The sequence below is a fragment of the Peromyscus californicus genome, unplaced genomic scaffold (assembly GCF_007827085.1).
Source record: "Peromyscus californicus insignis strain IS unplaced genomic scaffold, ASM782708v3 Scaffold_14__1_contigs__length_90479793_seg_2, whole genome shotgun sequence".
NCBI classification, from domain to species: Eukaryota; Metazoa; Chordata; class Mammalia; order Rodentia; family Cricetidae; genus Peromyscus; species Peromyscus californicus.
The window spans coordinates 8,994,126-9,018,395 of record NW_026294436.1 but is presented as its reverse complement, the minus strand read 5'-3'; positions in this window follow the sequence as shown (position 1 = coordinate 9,018,395).

Genomic DNA, 24,270 nt, shown 5'->3' with positions numbered 1-24,270 from the left:
CCAGGTCTCCAGTACTAGAGTGGGACTGCTGAGGCACTGGGTCTCATGAACTAGGTTCTCAGCCCTCTCCAGTGTGCAAGTAGACATTGTTAGACTAGTCATACTGTATCGTGCAAGCCAATCTAATAAGTCACACACACACACACACACACACACACACACACACACACACACACACACACACAGTGTTTGCCTGCTTGCCCTCATTCTTGATGGCAAATTTATCTTTTACATTGCTGCATCAATCCTTCCCTCATTGATATTATAGCCAACTTCTTCAGGCTTCCACTGTAGACTGAAGACCAGTATCAATCCCGTAATCTTCCAGGTCTTCAGGCAAGATTGGGACTGCTGAGACAGCCAGCTTCATGGACTGAGCAGCTACCAGATTCTCAGCCTCTGCAGTGTTGGACTGCCCAGATGATATGGTGTAAACCAATCTTTAAAATCCTCTTTTGGTACAATACCTATTCTATCAGTTCTGTTCGTTTAGAAACCCTGACAAATACAATGGATCTCCAAATCAAAGGGAACCATATCTGGGCCTCAGTGCAGAGTCTATATATGATCTAGAGAATATAAAACCATAGACCGACACTCCCACCAGACAGGACTAGTGCTGTAACCCTCACTGATAGGAAATGCAATGTATTTGTTGACTACAGAGTGTTCAACATGAGCTGAGCGTTTTGGGGGTATAGACCTTAGCAAGGCCCTGGGGGGATGGTGCAGTCACTTCAAGAGCTTGCTTTGCAAGCACAGGGACCTGAGTTTGATTTCCAGAATCTTTGTTTTAAAAATAAATACCCAGACGTAGTAGGGCACACTTATAATCCCAGAACTAGGGATGGGAAGATAGAACTTTCCCTGTAGTTCGCTGGTCAGCCAATCAAGACTCTTGGCAAGTGCCAGGCCAGTGACAGACTATGTCTCAGAAAACAAGGTGCATAGTGTGACTGAATATGCAGATAACCCAGGACCCAGTCAGGTTGGCACATATAATTAGCCATCTTAATAGATTATTATATTCTAATAAATATTTTGAGGTTTCTTTGTGTGTATTCATGAGTGCATGAATTCACAGGTGTGTGCACATATGTGCTGTGCATACGGAAGCCCAGTGGTCAATCTCAGGTGTCATTTTTCATGTTCCATGAAGCTGAGTTTTAGATACAGAGTCTCTAACAGTCTGACCTGAAGCTTGTCAGTTAGGCTATAATGCCCTAGGAATCCTCGTGTCTCCACCTTCCCAGCGTTAGGATTACAAGCATTCACCATCATGCCCAGCATTTTATGTGTCTTCTTTAGAATAGAATTCATATTCCCATCCTTGCACAGCAAGCATTTTACCAGCTTAATTACAACTAAATTTCCTATATTGGGTTTGTGTATGTGTGTACGTTTGTGTGGTGAGGTATGTGAGTGTGCATGTGTCTGTGTATCTATTCATGTTTGCTTTCTTTCCACCTCATGATTCTCACTCCTGCACTCTTATTTGAGAATTGACCTAAGTATAAGAGGATTCAGCAAACAAACTATTCCTGTCACAGTGAAGCACTTCTATGGTATGGCACTATTCTAAGACATTTTGATCCAATCACACCATTGATCTAAACCTTGTACCAAGCCTGAGTTCTAACCAATCTCCAATCTTTGGTTTTCAAAACCATGTTTGGCTTTGTGGTTTGGTGGTGGGAACAGCAAAGCAATCACTTCTTCTGAGTATACAAATTCATCAGTTTCATAATTTTTATACCCTTTGTATGTCTCACTTTGATCTGACCAATCATTATGATGGTCTTAATTTCACAGTGAAATCAACATGAATAAATCATGAAGTAAAACATTCTGTGTTCTGGCCTCTTCCTCCTTCTCATGCAGACAAGTTTTTACTAAGTATGTGCTACTGAATAACACGGATGGGCATCCTTGTAGCCACTTTCTTACCACCTGCCAAATGCCTACCAAGAAAGTTGCACTGTGATGGATAATTTTATGTCATCTTGACACAAGCTGGAGTCATCTGAGAGGAAGGAACCTTCCAGAAATTCTCATTGTAGACTAGCCTGTAAGGCATTGTAAGGCATTTTGCTTAATTAGTGATTGATGGGGAGGGCCCAGCCCATTGTAGGTGGTGCCATCCCTGGGCTGGTGGTCCTGGGTTCTATAAGAAAGCAGGCTGTGCAAGCCATAGGGAGCAATCCAGAAAGCAGCACCCCTCCATGGTTGCAGCATCAATTCCTGCCTCCATTTTCTTTCCCTGTTTGAGCTCCTGCCCTGACTTCCTTTGATGATGAACAGTAGGAAGTATAAGCCAGATAAACCCTTTCCTCCCCAACTTGATTTTTGATCACGGTGTTTCATCGCAGCAATAGAAACTCTAACTAAGACGGGTGCTTTATCCAGTTGTGGTGGTTGGTGATGTTTTTGTTTGTTCTTGGTTGATGAGCAAATTAGGTACTTTACTCATTGCTGTGACCCAATATCTGACAAGAGCCAACTTGAAGGAGGAAGGGTTATGTGACTTACAGTTCAAAGAGATGCAGTCCATGCTGACAAAGGAGCATGAGGCAGCTGGCCACATTGCATCTGCAGAGAGAGGTAAACGCTGGTGCTCAACTCGCTTTCTTGTTTTTATTCAATATAGGATCCCAGTCCATGGACAAGTGTTTCCCACATTTAGGATCAATTAACCTAACCTAGAAAATTCCTCACAGAAATGTACAGAGGTGATTCCTTGATAGTTCTAGATGTTGTCAAATTGACAATATTAATCATCATGGTTACTGTTAAGTGTTGGTAGTAGTCACTTCTAGGGACCAATTTCTCAAGCAGCACTGACAGAATATGTTAACAAACAGAGTCAGCAGTCACTGTGAACACCCATTTCCTGGCATTAATACGTATTTGCTGTTGGTTGTCCGTGGGCTCTGATCCACACTTCTCTTTCTGGAACGCGGCCTCATATGTGGTGTCCTGTACACGCTCTGCCTTATTCCCTTGATATAAGGTCTCTCAATGGACCTGAACTTTCCCTGGCAACCAGCACACTTCAGTCATTTTCCTGTCCCCCAGCCCCACAGTGTTAGAACTCTACAGGCATTGGTGCGACCCATCTCTTTACGTGAGTGCTGAGGATTCGAATTCAGGTCCTCACGTTTGTGCAGCAATTTCTTCAACCCACCGAGTCATCTCCCCAGCCCTAAAGATGACTTCCCAACTTGTGTGACTCTGTGAGAGGTTTTTCCTTTTTTTTCTGACATTTTCTCCAGACACACATTTTTTTCTTTTTACAGATATATAAAACTCTTTGAAGATTTGTACAAAGAAACTCAGCGAGTCCTGGGACCTGTGCCTCTCTCAATAGCACAGAAAAGAATTCTGATGTACAGATTCCTAGCTTTATCCTCAATGGGAACTGAGTTCAAATCTCAACTCTGTGACTCTATTTCTGAAATAATGAGCTTTAGTTATCTTATCCCTCTGAATGTCATGGTCTTTGCTTGTCAAATATAAATAATGAGCTGTTTTCTTGCATGACTTAGAAAGTTCAAAATCTTTAGCGAAAGTGCTTCAGCAATTCTGTTAAGCTGACACTGATGTGGTTTGCACCAAGCTCCTGGGTGATTCTACTATGAGAGTGAAGAGCACTGCTGGAGAGTCTCATTCTGGTAGCAGCTTTGTCTCCGTACTTTAGCCACACTTGCAGGAATGCCCAAGGAAAAGGCAATTGCTCTGGTCAGGTGTTTCAGAAGCCTCTCCCTCCATTTGGACGGTCTCACAGTAGAGCTCAATTAGGTAGCCAAACAACCACCTGAGTTTTGCTTCATCAACAGTAAAAGCTCATTGTGAAGCCAGACATTCCCTGGAAAGAAATTAGAGAGCAAGATGCCAATTGGAGGCAAAAGCCTTTTACTGTGGCCAAGCCAAGGGATCTCTCTAAAGATGGACTCCCTGAGGATCACCCTTAGTCATCCTCCAGTGTACTGACTATGCTAAATTCCCCAAAGATTAGGACACTCTTGTGACTTGGTGGGTGGGAAGTAGGTGAAGCAATGCCAGGTTTCAATCTGAAAATAATCCTTTGAAAACTCTGTCTATAAACATTTAAAGCTCAAAATAAAATTCTTTCTTCTGAAGTTAACTGGATGATTCCATACAGTGAAGGCATGATTCCAAGCCCATCAGATTTGCTGGTTTCGGTACTAGACCTGAAAAGCTACATGCAAGTGGACTGTGATTTGAGACAGTCTAACCTGGTGTCTCCCTGCTGTAGGCAGCAAGTCAGTCACATGGTTTCCCTGGTCAGGAAGCAGAGGGAGATGATGCTGTTGCTCAGTTCGGCTTCTCTTTTCTATTCAGTCCAGGGCCCCCCAGCCATGCATGGTACTGACCACAGTTGGGGTGGGTCTTCTTATCCAAATTAACCCAATCTGGAAACTCCCTGGCAGACAGGCCCAGAGATTTTTCTCCTAGGTGATTTCTAGATCCTCTCAGGTTGACAGTATTAATTATCACAGCCCCTGAATTCCAAGACAAGTTACTTACTATATTTTATGATGATTCTATCACCTTCAGGTCTTGGAATCTCAGCTATATTTTGTTTGTTTTGTGATCACCCGTGCATGCATTCACTGGTGCACTTTCAGGATTACCCTGAAAGGACATTGACTCCTAAGTTTTTATTTTTCCCGAAGCTTTTCATTTATCTCTGCTCTCTACAATGTGATCAGCACCTATCACATTTTTTAAATTTCTTTCCTTTCTTGCCAGAGGGAGGGCAGGAATGGAATTAAAAGGATTTCTAGGTGTTAATATATTTTAATGAAGTTAAAATCCAGTGGCAGGAGGGATGTCAGAGGCCCAATCCTGGACCCCAAAACTGGAATCATATAATTAAAGTCTTTAAAAATAATACATTAAAATAGTCAAATATAAATATGCTAGTAGCTTCCAAATTCTTTTCTCAAAAGTTCTTACACAGGTATAATATAAGTTACCAAGGTCGGTTCAGTCTAAGAAAAATAATTGACTATATTATATTATTGACTCTCTCCCATCCTCCATCATCTCCCCTTCTTCTTCTCTCTCACTCTTCCCCCCTCTCCCCACAATTCTCCATACCATATATTACTCTTTCCTTTCATCCTTCCCTTCCCCTCTTTTTTCCTTCCCTTTCTCCCTCCCTCCCTTCCTCCTTTCCTCCCTCCCTACCCCCCAACTCTATAGCTAGTGGAAATGTTCAGCAAGCTGCTGTTCTTCTAAATGCATTTATATGGCAACAGCTGGCTTTGACTTCCGAGTGTTGATCTTCCTCTCAGACACAGACACATGTTATTCTTTAAAGCAAACTTAGGTGCCAGTGCACTGCTAGCAGCTGCCAGGGTTTCTCCTCATTTTCTAGAAAAGCACACACTCACTCATACCCCCTCCCCCCCAGCTTCAGACTCACTCCCAGCAGGTTTTATTATTCAGAAATGCATAGTCTATCTTTACACTCCCAGGAACATATTTGGAGAAAAATAGATATCTTTAACTTGCTAGTTCCCCACTGAGCCATGCCGCTCTCTCCACATGTGCTCACTGAGGCTCTGTGGGGGCTCCCAAGGCCCAGCCTGCTGGCATCAGTTTTGAAATTCTCTGCTCACCTGCAGCCAGGTGTGCTTGCTGAAACAGTAAGAGGGGAGCTGACGACAATGCCATCTCAATTGTTAGTCTTCTTCTAGCGAGGAGCTGGATGCTATGGGATTTGTGTTGCCTCATAAAAGTCAACAACATGAGCCTGGATGGACTGGGAAAGCAGAGTGCTTCCAGAAGGAAAATTCTGAGTATAGGCAGCTACAAAAATGCACAGATGTTAGAATCTCTCTCTCTCTCTCTCTCTCTCTCTCTCTCTCTCTCCTTCACATTATACATCATTTCATTTCTCTTCAGTCTAGTTGTCCTTGGGGATGCCAATAACAGATCAGAAAACTAATTAGATGCTTTTGAATTCTCCTCTCCAAAGAAAGAGGCAAATTAGCAGTCTTTTTCTTTGTGTGTATGTAAGTGTACATGTTCTCAAGTATGCAAATATACATGTGCTTGGTGCATGCACATGTACTTGTGGAGAACAGACACTAACTTCTTTGGGGTGCTGTTCCTCAGGATCTTCTCATCTTGTTTCCTGGTAGAGGTTCTGACTACCCTGGACTGGTTGGTCAGCAAGCCCCATGACCCTACCCATCCCTGCCTCCCCGTGCTTTTGACATGAGTTTGGGGGACGAACACAGGTCCTCCTGCTTGTGTGGCAAGCAGGTCATCTCTCTAGCCTGTGTTTGACAGTCTTTATATGAATCTAAGTCACTCTAGATCTCAGACCCAGCAGTTTGCATAAACTCTTCCCACTTTTCTTTTCCACTGGCTCTACTTCATCTTTCTGATTCTATTCTTGGCCAAACTTCTTTTCCTGTGACTAAATCAACTATAACCTCTGCCAACCCCAACATCTGAAGCTGTGTGTTTCCGTATGTTTGGGAATTCTGGAGAGATAGATGATAGGTAGGTAGGTAGGTAGGTAGATAGATGTTAGATAGATAGATAGATAGATAGATAGATAGATAGATAGATAGATGATAGATAGATGTTAGATAGATAGATACATGATAGATACATAATAGATAGATACATGATAGATAGATAGAAAGATAGATAGATAGATGATAGATTAGATAGATAGATAAATAGAAAGATGATGTAGATTGATTGATTCAGCTAATGAACCCCTACTAGTACTCTGGAAACACATACTTTCTTGATCCTCTAATGCTATCCCCAACACCTTCGTTTTTGGTTTTTAACACTTAAGCATACAGTGGGAGGGTACTTGTTCCCTGGTTTGATCCCTCAAAATAAAAGATAGAAAAAAATGATTCAAAACAAAGAAATCAACCAAACCTGCTAGATTTTTTTTCCTATGGAACTGTGAGATAAGTTCATGCTGTTATGAGCTGCAATCGTATTTAGAACTTGTGGTGATTTGAATAGTATGACCCTGGTAGACTCATGTGTTTGAATGCTTAGCCTATAGGGAGTGGCACTATTAGGAGGTGTAGCCTTGTTGGAATAGGTGTGGCTTTGTTGAAGGAAATGTGTCACTGTGGAGACAGGCTTTGCGGTTGCATATGCTCAAGCTATGCCCAGTGTGGGACTTACTGCTGCATGCAGATCAAGATGTAGAACTCTCAGCTCCTTTTCAAGCACCATGTCTGCATACATGCCACCATGCTTCCCATCATAATGATGATAGACTAAACCTCTGAAACTGTAAGCCAGCTCCAATTAAATGTTTTCTTTATAAGAGCTGCTATGGTCATGGTGTCTCTTCACAGCAACAGAAACCTCAACTAAGACAGAACTCTTTGTGGAAGCTGAAGAAAACTACACATGCATTACCTCTCCTCTTACTTGATGTTTTACTGGGCCAGATAACAACCAAATAAGCCTGCATATGTGCAAAATATAAATTAATTTCTAGGTAAGAAATAAGCAGCAGAGTGACATAGAAGAGCTAGATCTTAAGAGCTGTTGGTCAGAGTGATATTTAAGCTGACCAAAATGAAGGGAAGGAACTGGCTGCTCCAAGATGCAAGATAAGAGCATCCGTGCAGAGGGAAGGGACAATAAAGACCCTGAGCAGAGAAGGAGCCCTGGGGTGTTCAAGAAGCTGAAAGGGGACCAGCAGCATTGAGCATTGCAAAGGACAGAATTTAGAAGAATAAAGTTTGAAGGAGAGGCAGAGCAAGGGCATGTGCTGTGCTTTATAAAGCATGATTAGAAATGCAGGTTTCATCCAAAGAACCATAGGAAACCATTGTACGCTTTTGCTACTATAAGGAAGAGATACGGAAACCAAAAATTGGCTTTAGAGAAAAACCTGGAGACAATCAAAAATGTCTTTAGTTTAATTAATCATATTATGCCAGCTTTATCTTCTGAGTGTTGTTGATTGACCAGGGTTAAGTAAGGTGCTGACCCTACAGGGAACTGAGAGGAGGTCTATAGGAATTATCTACAGCGTCTCTTCTTCACTCTTCTGTAAGCCTGAAATAATTTCAAAATAAGAAGTTTGGGGGGGGGGGAATGTCATGACCCACTTTTTAATTTAAGAAGATTTTTATTCTCCACAGTTGGAAGGCACAGGGTGAGGGTGTGCACAGCAGTTAAGAACCTGACTCAGAAACCTGTGTTCCACTGGAACAAAGAACTGCTGAAGGGCAAGTTCAAAGTCTGTGTCTGAATTAGAGTCCTCAGGACTTGGCAATGCATCTGCACAGGTGTGTGTGCACATGTTCATGGCTCGGAGTTGATATGGGAAAGTAGACAGTGAAACAATGAGAAAAATCAATTCTAGGCCACTAACCTGAGGACTTTAGGAAGTGGGCTCATTTACTGACATTTACTAGTGAGAAGGTGACAGTGGAAGGGCCTGAGAGATGGCTCAGAAGTTAGGAGCACTGCTCTTGCAGAGGACCCAAGTTTGGTTCCAAGCATCCACACTGGGCAGCTCACGACTACTTGCAAAGCCCTCTTCTGGGTTCCATGAGTACCTCCAAGCATGTGCATATACATACATACATGGACACACACACACACACACACACACACACACACACACACACCTAAATAAAAATAAATACATCACTTTTAAAGTACAGCAGTGGAAAGCAAAAGCTAATGAGGATTAAAGATGAATGGGTCTTTAAATGAAGACATGCAATGCCCTGAAATTCAAGGTCAGGGTCTGGGATGGAGACTGGTGCTAGGAAGCCACAAGCAGAAACGTGACATTGAAACACTGCTACCTTGATCAGACTTACAAGCTATCTACTTATTCTGAAGTCACAAAGGGACTGGTAACATCCAGAAAAGCATTAACAGATGAGTGAGTCAAAGGGCAAAGGACCGCCCACCTGAGAGAGAAGACTTCTGACATTCCGTGCTTCCACAGTCTTCTCTAGTAAGGTGAACTGAGAAGGGGAACTTCTGTTTGTGCTTCTGTGTAGAATGCAGGAAGGAATAGCAAGTGAAACAAGATTATGCATGATTTATGGAAAGGAAATGTTATCAGTATTCTGAACCGAGGGCTGCTCTCTACAGTGACTTCTAAAATATATATCTAATGGAGAACATTCCTCTGTATTTATCACATGCACACATATTGTATTTGTACCTATAAGAACACGCCACCTATTTCCTATTTCTTCAGAGAAGAAATACCTGAAAATCACTGCTGAATTTCTCACTAGTATATCTGTGAAGGAATTTCCATACATGAATTTAGAGCTCGGGAATTTGGGGCCTACAAGGACCTGTGCCAGAAGCGATAGAATTTTGAACCTCTGTTTTTATGTACCTTGGAAAAGGCTATTAATCAGAGTCTAATCTAGAGTCCAAAGATAGGATCTGGACCCTTATCTCATTGTCAACATGATTTATGCAGCAACAAAGGTGAGGCCTTCTTGGTTATTTTGTTCAATTGAAGTAACAGAAATACACAGCTTTGTCAAAACTATCTCTGGGCTTCAGTGTAACTCAGCACAGCACTCACCTGGTACTTACAAAGCTGTAGGTTTGAAGCAGAGAGTGAGGGGCAGGGGAGTGAAGAGGAAGAAGTAGAGGGAGGGTCTCTCTAGGTTTCAGATGTGTTGTGGGCCTTGAAAATACAACGCAGAATACCTTTCTACAACAATATCTACTACTGCAAAGAAACGAATAATTTGACTTTATTGGAATGATTACGATTTGTTTTTCAATTGGGAATTTTTTCAAACTTTTGTATAAGATTAATTTTAAGAGGTAGTAACTATATATCTCACCACCATTCAAGCCATTTCTCATACAAGTCAATGGTGCACATTGAGCATAACCCCTACTGTACCTGCCCCGCCCTCCTCTCTCATTAGACAGGCCCCTTTGTTCCCCTAGACAGTTTCCCTTCTACGTTCACGCCATGCAGATATGTAGGATTTTATGGTTCTGTGTAAATTCTAGGAACCATAAGTAAGAGGAAACATGAGATACTAGCTTTCTCATGATTGTCTCCAATTACATTTATTGTCTTGCAAACGACTCACCCTCATTCTTTATGGCCAAAATAAAAAAAAAAAAAACCACTGTATATAGACCACACTTTCTTTATCCATTCCTTTGTTGTTGAATGTCTAGGTCAGTTAATGACACTTTTTCCAAGTAAAATTATATTTCTTTATTTGACTGAGGACTAGAAGATGGGTTGTCTCTTTTCGTCAATGTTCCTTCATTCCTGTAGCAGCTGAAGAAAAGGGGGCCGAGGAGCGGTAGGCAAGACTCCAGGAGGTTGCCCTGGACCTCCCAGTGACCTCCTGATTGAGCACAGGGCTCTGCTGTGAGAGAGGTAGACATGCTTGCATTTTCCAGTCCCCTTCGCTACCTGTGTTGCTCTGCCCTATAGACCAGACGCTCTTCGCCTGAGCACATTCCAGCTATACACTGTCGGGCGGAGAGCCCAGCCCCAACCATCTACTCCAGACACAAATATCTGCTTTTAACCTCAGTGGCATGGGCAGATCAGACCACTGTACCCAGGCGTAGACTGACTTTCATAAGGCAGTTACTCTCGTGTCACAGCCCCAATGGGGAAAAAAGGCATAATGAAAGAAAAAAGAGCCTTTATTAGCTAGGGAGTTGTTGGCACTACCTGCTGAGCCAATTGAGGGGCTCTCTGGGAGAAGTTGACCCTTCAAGGAACGCGCCAAGGTATCCCACGAAGTGATTGTTCACACCGTTTAGTGGAAATCCATTTTGAAGGGGATCACCTGGCGGCTGACATCACTTCCTTGCTTAAAAGCACTCCGGTTTTCTGTGTTTCAGCTCGGTTATCTTTTTGTAGGCTGAACCCCCTGCTGAATCCTTCAGTCGTAGACCACTCACCCCAGTCCACCCTCCCTGGCAGTGGGTAAATGACAAATGAAAAGATGCTCTCCATCGAGTCAATTGGCGAGGGCAGGTGGCAGGGTACCCAAGGATGCTGCGGCTCTCCGTGCAGTTTCGTGTCTCCAAGATCAAAGACAGGGATGACGGGAAGAACAGGTGATCAGCGGGCGACAATAGATGACTGCTCTAGGTTCTGGATGAGTTGTGCAACTCAGACGAAATGGATGGCCCCATTTAAAATGACTTCAGAAGTATCAAAGGAGGCCTCTGTAGTTCCCGTTCGAGCCTTCAGACTCGAACATTATTTTCCAGTCCTGCTGGTGTTACTATTGAGAGTGGGAAGGAAATGTGAAAAGGGCTCTCATCATTCAGACTTCTTCCCCATATGCCTTTTCCAAAGGGAAACCAAAGCTCGGTGTGTGGGTGGTAGAATGAGGCTGAAATAATCCACTACTGACCCCCCAGTCCTGTCACAGAAATGCCCATGGGGCATAAGAAAATAGGGGTGTTGAAGGGAAAACGTATCACATGATTTTTCCATTTCTTACCAGGAGATTGTAACCCACTATCACACCCCCACCCCAGAGAAGGAGTCATTTCCATTCTGGGGCTGTCGGTCAACTCATATTTATTCAGCAATGGAAAATGAACCGCTCACTAAACAATTAAATGACTTTTAGAAGAGTCAATACAAAACAAACTGCCTCCTCAATTTTACGGTAAATATATTGCCAGTTTTTAAATGCAAGATTTCGTTGCTTAAGTATTGGTGTCTAAATTAATATCGTGAAAACTCAGCCAGTGCAGGGGCCATCAAGTGAAGTCTGTCTCTCTCCCACCCTAAGTCTATGCTTTCCCATGGATTCTCTTTCAGAAACAGCCACAACTCGGGTTCTCAACAGGAAAACCTGCACATAGAGCTGTGTGCATGTGTGTGTGTGTTCACATACTTATCCTTTTCCACTTTACATGGCTTAGAGCCCACTCTCTGTGCTGTTTTATACCTTGATATCTTGCTACTTCTCAGAAATCTTTATACCAAGTCATAAGTGTTGATGGTTAGGCTTCATTCCATGTCTCACTCCCCGGTAACTGATGGGTTGATAGGCAGATGGTGATAGATGGATAGAGAGCATAAGAGAGGTAATATGAAGACATATAGATAGATGATAGACAGAAAGATGGAATTTATTTAACTTACCTCCCCCTGGTTGACACACATATGATTTTGTCTTCTCTGCCTTTGTAAATAGCAGAATACTTGATAGCGTTATCGAGAACGTTTGCATGTGTGTTCCAATGATTCTTTCAAATAAATCTTTCAAGTGGAAACTTTGGGAGAAATGGTTGTGACTGTTTGGGCAGATATTGCTGAATTGCTGTCCCTGTACTTGATACCAATCTAAACAATCACCAATAATATATGACCTTGTCCATATAGTTGTCAAAATATGTCTATCTAAACTTGTCATTTTATTATAAAAGAGAATTTAAGATGCTGTTTTTCTTTGCATAGACCTTATATGAAATATAAATGTGCTGAAGTGCCTCCTATGCTTGCCAATGTATTTTGTAAATATTTTCCACTGATTTGATGATCAACTCACATATCATATCAAATTATAGGACTCACCATTTTACAAATCAGGAAGAAATGAAAGCCAGTAATTTTATATTCTAGCTAAACAAAAAAGTGATAGTTCAGGATAGATATCTAGATAGATGATGATAAAATTTTTAATTAATATAATTTAAATGTATATTAAGATTTCTTTTCATAAATCTTTGCTATTCTTACATTTTCTTTCTCACTTTGAACATGTTACAATGCAATCTTGCTGGAACAAATTAGTTCTGTCATTTATAATTGTGGAATAAGTCATATTTACAATTTAACTTGGAATAAGATTAAATTTTCCTGTCCTTGCATTTCTAGTCTTGTGAAAATTTGAAATCCTTGAGATCATTCAGTGGACAATTACTTCCTTATTCATATAGCTCTTATGTATTTTCATTAAACTTGTTCCTAGGCATTAGTTATTAACACCATTATAATGAGATTTTCTTCTATTATATTTTCCAATTTTAAATCTTAAAGAAAAAGAAACTTTTGAATGTTAATTTTATAATCTAATATATAATTAACTGTCTCTTAACAACCTCTGTTTCTCTAAGCTCCTAAATACATGATCATGTGATGTACACATAATCATAATATCTATTACTCTTTCCTTCTTATACCTAATCATATCAGCTTGTATTTGAGAAACTGCTGCTCTGTTCTTAGGCAAATTTCTGGTTTCTGATCCGACAGTGACAGCAAAAGGATGGAGTATTCACCAATTTCCATTCAGTTTGATTAATAATCTTTCTCAAATGTGCCTATTAAATTTTATCAGACACCATAGTAGAATATCTCTCACCGTCAGTATGAAGAGTAAATGTCATATTTTTAATATCTATTAAAACTAATTTATTAATAGACTTACTAAAATGTAATTAATCAAAATAGAGCCCTACTTGCACTCCCGTTTTAATTGCATTCAGTTAGTGTCATCTTCTTTCATTTTATTCTTTTTTATTTATTTATTCTTCTCTCATATATTACATCCCAACTGCATTTTCCCCTCCCTCCTCTCCTCCTCTCTCCCTCCTTCCCCCTGGACCCACCCCTCCTCTCACCACCCCCTCTCCCCTGGACCCACCCATCCTCTCACCACCCCCTCTCCCCTGGACACACCCCTCCTATCACACCCCTCCCCCCTAGACCCACCCCTCCTCTCTCCCCCCTTCCCCCTGAACCCACCCCTCCTCTCTCCCCCCTTCCCCCTGGACCCACCCCTCCTCTCACTCCCCTCCCCCCTGGACCCACCCCTCCTCTCTCCCTCCTTCCCCCTGGACTCACCCTTCCTCTCATCCCCCTCCCCCCTGGACCCACTCCTCTGTTTCCCTTCAGAAAAGAGCAGCCTCCCAGGGATAACACCTGAACACAGTATCCCAAGTTACAATAACACAAGGCATAATTCTTAAACTCATTCTTAACAAAATATTGTATTTCAGGTTTTTACACAGATAGTTAAACAGTCTTTGTTTCTAACTTTGTAGTTAAGGCTATCAGTGTAACGCATACCTCAGTGAGAGGAAATTGAAGTTCTTCTATCTTTTTAAAGTCTGGAATAATCTGGAATCATTTGGGCAACACTGGAGTACTTTGATCTTTGAAGATAAGTAAAATTTCCCACAATGTTGTCAAGATGGCATGTTTAAAATTGGGGGAAATAGATCTTTAATAAAGCATTTTAATTTTTCTATGATAATTAAAATATTTAGTTATTCCTAAATATTTCACATAATTCTATACATTCTATGTAATGTGAAGTATTTTAAATTTTCATAGTTTTTCAAAAAATATGTCATCATGACTATAGTAGAGTAATAGTGTGATGATGTATTGATGAATTGTTTATAAAAGGCTTAAAATGGGGGCTAGAGAAATGACTCAGTGTTTTGGAGCACTGGCTGCTCTTCTAGAAAACCCAAGTTTGGTTCTGAGCACCCACATGGTGGCTTACAACCATCTGTAACTCTAGCTCTGAGGTATCTGAGGCCCTCTTCCAGCCTCCATAGGCACTGTAAGCATGTGGTGCAGACCTTACATGTGGACAAAGCATTCATATACACAAAATAAAAATAATAAACCTTTAAAGTCCATCATTAATTATTGATGGATATTTGACTTTAAAAATTCTCTAGTTCCTAGAAATTAAAAATGGGCAGAACAAGAAGAAAGAGAAAGTAAATTGTGTGTCTGTACATGTGCATGTGTGTATATGTGTATTTGTGTACACCTGTGCAGTGTGTCTGTGTGTACAAATATGTGTACATGTGTGTATATGTATGTGGGTATGTGTATGTGTTTGTGTATTCATGCAATGTGCATGTGTGTGCATGTACAAATGTCCATGTGTGTACTTATGTGTATGAGTGCCTTGCATTGTGTGGATAAAAATTAGTGTTTTGTGTGTAAATGTGTGTGCATGTGTGCTTGTGTGTTTATGAGTGTATTCAAGTGTTCTTGTATGTGTACCTGTGTGTATGTATGTATATGTGTTTGCACTTTCCTGTGTGTATTTGTGTGCATGTATACTTGTGCATATTTACATGTTTGTGTTCTTTGTGTGGCATGTGCAGTGTATGAATGCAAATGAGGGTCTTGTGTGTATATGTGTTTGTGTGCATATATGTGCACGTGTGATTTTATGTGTGTATGTATGCTTGTGTGTGTGTGTGCGTGCTGTTTTATATTAAACATCTAAGGACTAAACAACTAGTATTGAATTTTATTAATGTAATTGAATTATTTATTATATATTTACCTGGAATATTGAAATCTGTTACTTTTATTGTTTGCAGAAATACTGAAAGGTGGATAATTGCTTGATTTTCAAAGCTACAAAAGCTTTGGTTGGAACTGAAAACCATGAGTTGAAATGCTACAGTTATTGTCACTCTATGATAGTTCTTTCCTTTCCAAAAACAATATGAAGAATTATGAATGGCTAATTTAAGCTCTATAATTCATAGCTCAAATGCATATAACATTTAATGTTTTAGTCAGCACATAATCTTTAAATGTAAAATCTTTAAATGAAAAATACTATCAGGAAACCTGAAGTTGTTTTGTTTTGCTTTTTCAGTTTCTCTTCAGGGGCTGGAGAGATGGCCCCAGTGATCAATAGCGCTTTCTGCTCTCAAGAGGACCTGGGTTCAATTCCCAGCTCACTCAACAGGTGGCTCACATGTAAATAACTTCAGTTCCATAAGGTCTGATGCCCTGTTTTGGCCTCTGCAGGCAATTTTATATATATATATATATATATAACACATACATACACACACACACTAAATACACAAATAAATAAATATAAATATTTGAAAGTAAATAAAAGTTTTCTTCAATGTATCTATTCATGTATCTTTTCAGAACATAAATAAATATTTGAAAATTAAGCCTGGACATGGTGGCACATGCCTGTAATCCTAGAAATAGGAGGTTAATGCAGGAAGCTATTGAGTTTGAGGCCAGTCTGTGCTGCGTATCAAGATCTTGTCTCAAAACACAAAACAAAACAAAACTCATGGCAATATGGGTAAGATAGGAGTCATATTAAGCAGTCCTGGTCTCTGTATTATACCGAAGAAATGCTTATTGACCACAGTCTGAGCCTACCAGCACCAGATATTCAGTTCTCACAGCTCTAAAAGGATTTGAAGTTCAAAATCAAGGTAACCTTGATGTTTAGTAAACATCTGCTTTCTGGCCCATGGTGCTCATTTCTGAGTCTTCACAGTCTGAAAGTGGTGACAATATCTCATGCCTCTTTTATAAAGGCCTGAACCCACCCTTGAGCATGTCACCATCATGGCTGAACAGCCTCTACAGTCACCAGGGGGACTGAAGAATCGAATCCTATGAACGTGGGTGTGAGCCACACACACTCAGAAACTACTAAATGGGGTGATGCGTGAGGCCACAGAAAATGATAAAAGTGACATTGTTTTGAGCACCATCATTTAAGGGACATAGTTACAGGGACATGAGTGGTTCTGGTGTATACATAAAGAAGTAAGAACTTAAGTTGAAGGCTTTCCTTAAATGTACAAAGTACTGATGAAAATTTTAGAACAAGTAGATGAATTATTAGTTTTCAAAGCAACTATGAATACGTGAACATAAAATGATATTTAAATGGTATAACTGTAGAAGAATAAAGTTTCTGTTAAATCACGTGGGATTCTAAGCAGTCTGTGCTACAGATAACATGTTATGAATATAGCCAATTAAATGGGACATCAGACCCTATGAAACAGAAATGGAGTTCATGTGTGCATTTTGTCAAGAAGGGCCAGTCTCTTCCATAGCCATTATAACTAATCTGAGCAGTTGGTGTTGGGTTAGGTGAACTAAAACACACATGCCTATGCTTTTGGAGACAGAGAACCTAGAATTAGGTGAGATTTGAGCAATGAGAGGGTTTGAGATCTTCATAAATCATTTGTCAGCCAACACTTACCGCCATCCCCCTGGGTCACTAACCACATGTTCTGAAGACTAGAGGATGTGGGGGAGGGGAGAGGAGATGCCAAAAATTAACTCAAGAAGAATACGATCATGGATTTCCAGGTATTGGGTCTTTCTAATACTGCAGCCACACCACAGACAGATGTCTCTATGCTCCACATCAGACCTTAAAATCGAGGGTGCTCGGGGTGAGCAAGATGCGTCAGGAACCTTCTGCACTAGCCAGCTCCCTTCCACGCATGGTCATCTGTGGCCACGAATGCTAAGAAGCAGAACGTCGGCAAGCATATTCACATCTGGGACAGGAAGTGTTAAGGTCTGTACTATGCATAAAATCCTATATTGGGGAGGAGGCGGGGGCTTCAAGGATGACCGCAGGGTGGTAAATCGATTGTGGCTTGAGTTCCATCTCCTAGCACCACATCAAAAGCCACGTGCAGTACCACAAGCCTGAAATCTTCTGGCCTCAGTGAGCACCTGCACTCCTATACATATCCACATGCAATTAATTAAAAATAATAAAAATAAATTTTTTAAAAGTGGAGATCACTTTTGAACACACACACACACACACACACACACACACACACACACACCCCTGCACATACACAAACACAAAAATACTAAAAACAAAATAAATTTTTGGAAAAAAGAAACTCCAGTCAGTGGGAAAGACTGGTTACTTACTTTCTCTGTCCGCAAATGTGGTTTACCACTTTTTAATTAATGCAAATTCTCTCCTGATAATACTGTCAAGCTTAATCATAAGCAAAGCAATAAAGCTTTGCATAATTTTGCACCAAAGCATGGTAGAAAACAAGGGTCAAAATACATGAAGGATTGCAGAAGTCACAGCCTCTTTCTGGGCCTCAGTCTCCTGACCTATACAGGGAAAGAGGTGGCTGGATGAAAATCGGAAAAACAGGATTGCAAGGTGCTGAAATCCTCAAGAGTTAAAAATGTGTATCTCTCCTGGGCTTGAGATCCTTCCCTAAGATGTACATTTCAGGAAGGAAGAAGGTGATAGGCCTTCAAGACAAATGAATCCATCTCAAATGACTGACTAATGTAGAAGTGCTCAACTTCAAGCAATGCACCAAGAATATTGAATATTTTGCACACATACTTACAGAGTCACTGCTGGTCTCATTGCCTGCTCCCCAACTCAAAAAAAAAAAAAAAAAAAAAAAAAGGAAACGTCCACGGCGTTTTCCCTTTTGCTGCAGGACTAAAACTGAGACTCAACTCCTTAGACCAGCACTATTTTGGAAATTTCTTCCTAGTGTCTCTCTAAATGTTCAGATGTAGGACTGAGAGATAAGGCTCAGCAGTTAAAAACATTTGCTGCTTTCCTAGAGGACCTGAGTTCTGTTCATATCACTACATCCAACAGTTTACAACCACCTGTAAGCCCAGCTCTAAAAGATCAGACACCATCTTCTGGACTCCTCAGGCACCTATACACACACACACACACACACACACACACACACACACACACACACACACGCATGCATGTGAACACATGCAAGTGTGTGTACACATACTAGTACATGAGCATAAACACACAAATGCATGTGAACACAAGTTTTAAAATAAACATAAAAATAAAAATAAATGGCCAGGCATGCATGTGATGGGGAAAATACATTTACAATGATGAGCCTATATTCTTTATTAGTAAATGCCACATTTTTGTTAAAATTTAAAATCCTATGCTAACTACAGATTCATTGCAATGGGAAGAAACCAGCTGGAAAAGTCTACTTCAGTGGCAAAGAATCTTCTAGATTGTATTGTGTAACACTGAAGATGATCCTGGCACTTGCTCTACAGTGTTAACTGCTCTCTATCCATTAATCAGTTGGAAAGTGAATGCTAATGAGAGAAGAAAAGAGATGTCAATATTCACGACACTGTAGGAACCACAGATGTCTGAAATGTGCTTTATGTCACTGTCTAGCAGGAGCTATAAGAAGCTGTGTACCAGAGAAGGACAGCTTGTTTCCAAATATGAGCACGGTGACAAGTTCTGTGAGAAGACAGCTCCCAGAATTTCATGGTTGCTAACTCTTCCAGGCCTCAAGTGTCACTTTCTGTGACTCGGCCTTGAAAGATGAGAGCTTGTCTCTGTCCAAATGCCATCAGGGAGTGCGGACAGGCACACTGCCTACCCTTCCCAGGGTTCGCGGGGAACCTCAGGAAGAGCACGGCAGGCAGGCAGCCGCGGCTGGAGTCATAGAATCTTGCCAGCTGCTGCTGTTGCTTGTGTCAAGTTTCAATTGCTTCATTTAATGAGGTGGAAAACAATTCACTGTTCAGATCGCACAGTTATGAAGATACTCTGACAGAAAATGTTCTGTGGACCCTGGCTAAAAGCGGCTAAGAGGCACCTCAACTGTCAGCTTGATGAGATCTACAATAACCTGGGGGACTGGCCCCTCGGGATGCCTCTAAGGATTATCTTGATAGCATTAACCGGGGCAGGAAGACCCATCCTGAACACAGGTGGCTCCATCTCACTGGCTACGGTCCTAACTGAATAAAAAGGAGGAAGTGGGTTGAACATCAGCACTCGGCTCTCTCTGCTTCTCAGCTATGGGTACTATGTGGCCGGCTTCCTCAGACTGCTGAAATGGTGGATCATATCTTCAACTGTAATCAAAACACACCCCTTCTTCCTTAAGGTGCTTTTGCTGGAAAGAGAAAAGTAGCTGAGGTGGTTTCAAATTGCACAAATCGTTTTTCCACAATTAGAAGTAAGCCAAGGGGTAAAATATTTGTACATTCACTCCTCATGGTAGGACAGAAAGACCAATATCCCCACCATGTTCTAGAGCAGAGGATATGGTATAGTATTATGCCAGATATGCTCCTTAGTGCCTTAACCTTTGTGATGGTTTACATTTTTGTGACACTGCTTTCTTTTGTTCCCTTTTTAAAAAGGGAATTGGAATCAGACACTTTAGAGAATCTTATCTATTGAACATAATAATCGTAGTGGGCAAAAATAGTTCTTTTCCTGTAAACCAACATTTTGGAACATTTTGTGTACAAGGTAACCTGATGCCTATCACTAAAATGGAGTCTCTTTTGATGTCTAGCTCATAGCAACAAATATGAGAACTGAACTTGAATGTGAAACTAGGCATCCAGTCTTCCTTTGTGAGCTGTGTGGTCCTAGGCAGGTCCCTGTGCCTTGAAACATACTTCACATTACCTGCCAAATGGACATGTTCATCTCTTTGCACTAACTACCTCAGAAATTGGTGTGAAGAATAAAGAGAGATAATTGCTGCCAATGAATTTTGATTAAAACCAAGAAGACTAATCAGAATGTAGATCAAGTGTGCATTTATTTTGTGAATATTTACCAAGTACCTAGACTATAGCTTCTATTCAAGGCATTCTGTGATTAATTCATTCCTTCTCAGAGTCATGATCTTACATCTCCATGAAAGAGAAAAACATAAATAAATTATATACTATCAGGTAGTGATAAATAAGAAAAACTGTATGCAGGAAAAGGAAATAGACAATGCTGTGCCCTTCTGTGTGAATTGCCAAGGCAAGGTGCTATCTTTGTAGTAAGGTTGTAGAGACCCACAGAGGTTTCCTAGTGAGAACTTACTCAGGGTCTGAGAATCCAAGCTTGCTTTACCCAGCAGAGCTCCATAAGAGGATGATTTGACCTGAGGCATGATTACCAGGTGTTTGGAAGTGTCTACATTTGGCTGTGCAATGTGCTTTAATCTAGCAAGGGAGAGGTCTTTTGCCCCACCCCTTGGCATTGTTATAAAAAGCCCTTTTGAAGAGACAGAAGGGACCGGTGGGTTTTGACCCAGATCCTCCCAAAGCTATCCTATGTTTCTGTCTGTCTCATCTCTGCTATCTTTCTATCGATGAGTTTCTTATCCCTCTCTCCTCTTCATAGGAACCCTTTAAAAGATGGGAGCTGGCCTCCCACACGAGGTCTTCTGTAACTACACATGAAAAGCCTTCATGTTTATGCAGTATGCACTAGGTAATACTCAATCCAATGTAGACATGTGGGCTGAGGAAATGGCTCAATTGGTAAAGTCCCTGCCATGAAAACATGGGGACCTAAGTATCTCCCCCCCCCAAGGACCCTTGTAAGGATGACGGGTGCACAAGCACAAACTTTGAATCCCAACACTGAGAAGGCTGAGACCAAGGATCATTGGGCGGTCCTGGCCAGCCAATTTGGTTAAAGTATGAGCTTGACGTTCAGGGAGAGACACTGCTTCATAAGGTGAAGAGCAATTAAAGACACAAGACCTCAGTATCTGCCCTTTGCACACAGCATATGTGCATAAACAAACAAAAACATGTACACATATCAATTTCCTCTAAATCTTTATTCTTTCTTTATAGTGAAAAACCCCAAATCCTCCCTTTTAACTTTTGTAAAACAAACAATATTGTCTATAGTCACCCTACTGTGAAATGGCATGCAGTAACTTCTGTGTCTACTTAAAATTTGGTCCTGAGTTGTGTGCTTCCGGTGCAAAGGCCACAGACGAGATGGTGCCCCTGGTGCAGGTTTCTCTCTGCTCATCAAGTTCTGTTTTGCAGCTTTGCTGATACTATGCCATGGTTCTCACTGTGACCTATGGTGCCAGGCACTACAGTTACATAAAAGTGTGGGCAGAGGAAAGAAGAGGAGTAGCAGAGGGAAAGATGAGACTGGATGAGCTGAAACTGATTGAGAGAGAATGGTAGGAGCTCAAGATGACTGCATATCAAAGTGAGGTGCCAGTGAACTTGCCTTTGTCTAGCCCCTGAGGATAAATAAAGCTTTGTTGTGTGATTAAAAAAAATGGTCCCCACTAACTAGCCTTACCCCATTGACCCTCCCCTTTACTCTCTGTAAGCACTGTTGTATTGAGCATTAATGCTTGAGAGATGGGGTATGTGGAATACCTTCAGGAAAATTAATAATTAAAGGGGCATTAAGAGTAGGTACTTGACTTTTCCTGGTCTTGCAACTGCAAGATCGTAGTGAGTCCACAAAGCAGAAAGAAAAATCACAGCATGACACTGGGAAGGCTGACAGGGTGGAGCATGCTTGGAGCCATCAAGGCTTACAAGTGTGTGAAACCATCAGAAGACTGTGAGCAACAGCGAGCCTCATTTTCTTGTTCTTTATTTAAATAGATTCATTTGACTCACATTATAGCAAGCATGAATATAAAGGACGATGTGACTGGCACTCAGGTAAGTGAGATGCAAGGACAGACTCAGGAGATGGACTGAAGGTAGAATCTAATGGCGTTATTTGGGGTAGACCTCTGACAGATGGAGTGACTGGTCTACCAGGTAAAGGATATGAAGGATGGGCTGTGTAGAGGCCCAGTTGGTAAAGTGCCCAACTATGTGAACTTGAGTTTAGATCCCAAGCACCCACACAAAGATCAGGGCATAAAGGCACATGCCTATAACCCCAGTGTTGGGGAGAAGAAATAGGAGAATTCCTTAGGCTCTATGGCCAGTTATTCTAGAAAAATGGGTGATCTCCAGATTCAAGAGACCTTGTTTCATGAAAAGGGGCAAGCAATTGAGGAAAACATCCAACTCCGACCTCTGGTCTCCATACACATGCGTGTGCATGCATATATCCAACATGACATGTGTCCACACAGACGCATAAAAATATTAAAGATAGTGAGCTTTTCAGTTGCTATGTTCTTCTGGCCTGGTAGATGCTTCAATCTACTCAGAGGATTTTGAACTAAATCTAAGGAATCTCTGGGAAGGACCAGCGAAAAGATGGACAGCATCACTAATCACCTGGGACGTTGACCTTGACCGCCGTTTGCATCGTTTGCTTGCTGCTTGGTAATAAATAAAGTGAAACCAATATGACCTTTAATTCAACAAGAACTTTACTAAAAGGGATTTTCTTGGTAAAGAAGCACTAATGAAGAAATTAGAATAATGTGAGATGCTAAAGAGCATGCTTTGGACATTGAAGTGTGGAGGGACATAAAATAGATATTGCATGGTGGAAAAGGAAATTGACCAGAGAAGTGTAGTTAGACTCATTAGCATAATAATGACCAGACTGTCATTAGAAGTGATTATTTAGTGATGGATCAGTTAGGATGACGATACATTCTCCATACACTTCTACACAGGGTCACAGTGGTTAAAGAGCTGGATTTAACCACATTGGGTTTTTCTCAGAATTGTATTATAAAATAAAGAGAGTTGAAGAGACACGGATTTTAAATTAGATATGAAGGCATCAGAGGGCTGGGAAAATGGGTAAAGGTCCCTGCTGCCAAGCCTGACTGCCTGAGTTCAATTCCAGGGACGCAAATAGTAGAAAAAGAGAACCAAAACTCCTGTGAGTTTTTCTGTAACCTCCACACATGCACTGTGACACACATGCACAAATAATGATTAATTATTAATTTAATTTTTTTTAAGTTCTTTCAATGTGGGAAAGGGTAGTTATGTTAACAGATTGAAGGAACACTGGCATTAACAGACCAAAAGGAATATTCTGGAAAGATAGAGTGTCCAAAGATAGAATATTTGACATGAATGGTACCATTTTTGGTAATTGGCCAGACTTTGTATATGGCCTTGGGGTTGAAGGTCTTTATATAGACCCTTCAGTTAAAAAGGGAGACATTCAGCAAGTGTTTGGAGCCAGTCATTGACTCCAAAAGGGGAAACCTTGGAAACTTGGAACCAATTCTTTGTAAAGTTTCCCCCACTAACTATAAGTTAAGTTTGGGATGTCTAAAATTTTTTCTCTGGAATATGGCATGGATCAAATTAACTTTCTATGGTGTCCATAGATATCTGCCTAAAAAATAAGCAATTTCACATTGTAGACAAAGATAAATCGGCACAGAAGATAGGAGTCTGTGATCATATGATGTAATAATTCTTTAGCCATACTCACCAGAACCCACCTGTCTGTCAGCAATGAGACTCATTCTCTTCAAATCATCACCTTGGCAAGTTATACTCTATAATTTTGTTATCTATATATTTAATATATATGATATATTTATTCCTAAGTGGTTGACATTGCTGTAGATATTTTATGAGTTGCTTTTGAGGCTTGCTTGTCTTTAAACTTTTTCTCCTGAACATTTTTTAATGAAGTTGAATCACACATTTGAAGGAATATTTGGCTAGCAGAGCCAGCCTGAAACCAAGTGTGGTGGGGGAGGGAGGGGAGGTGGACAGGTCAGTGA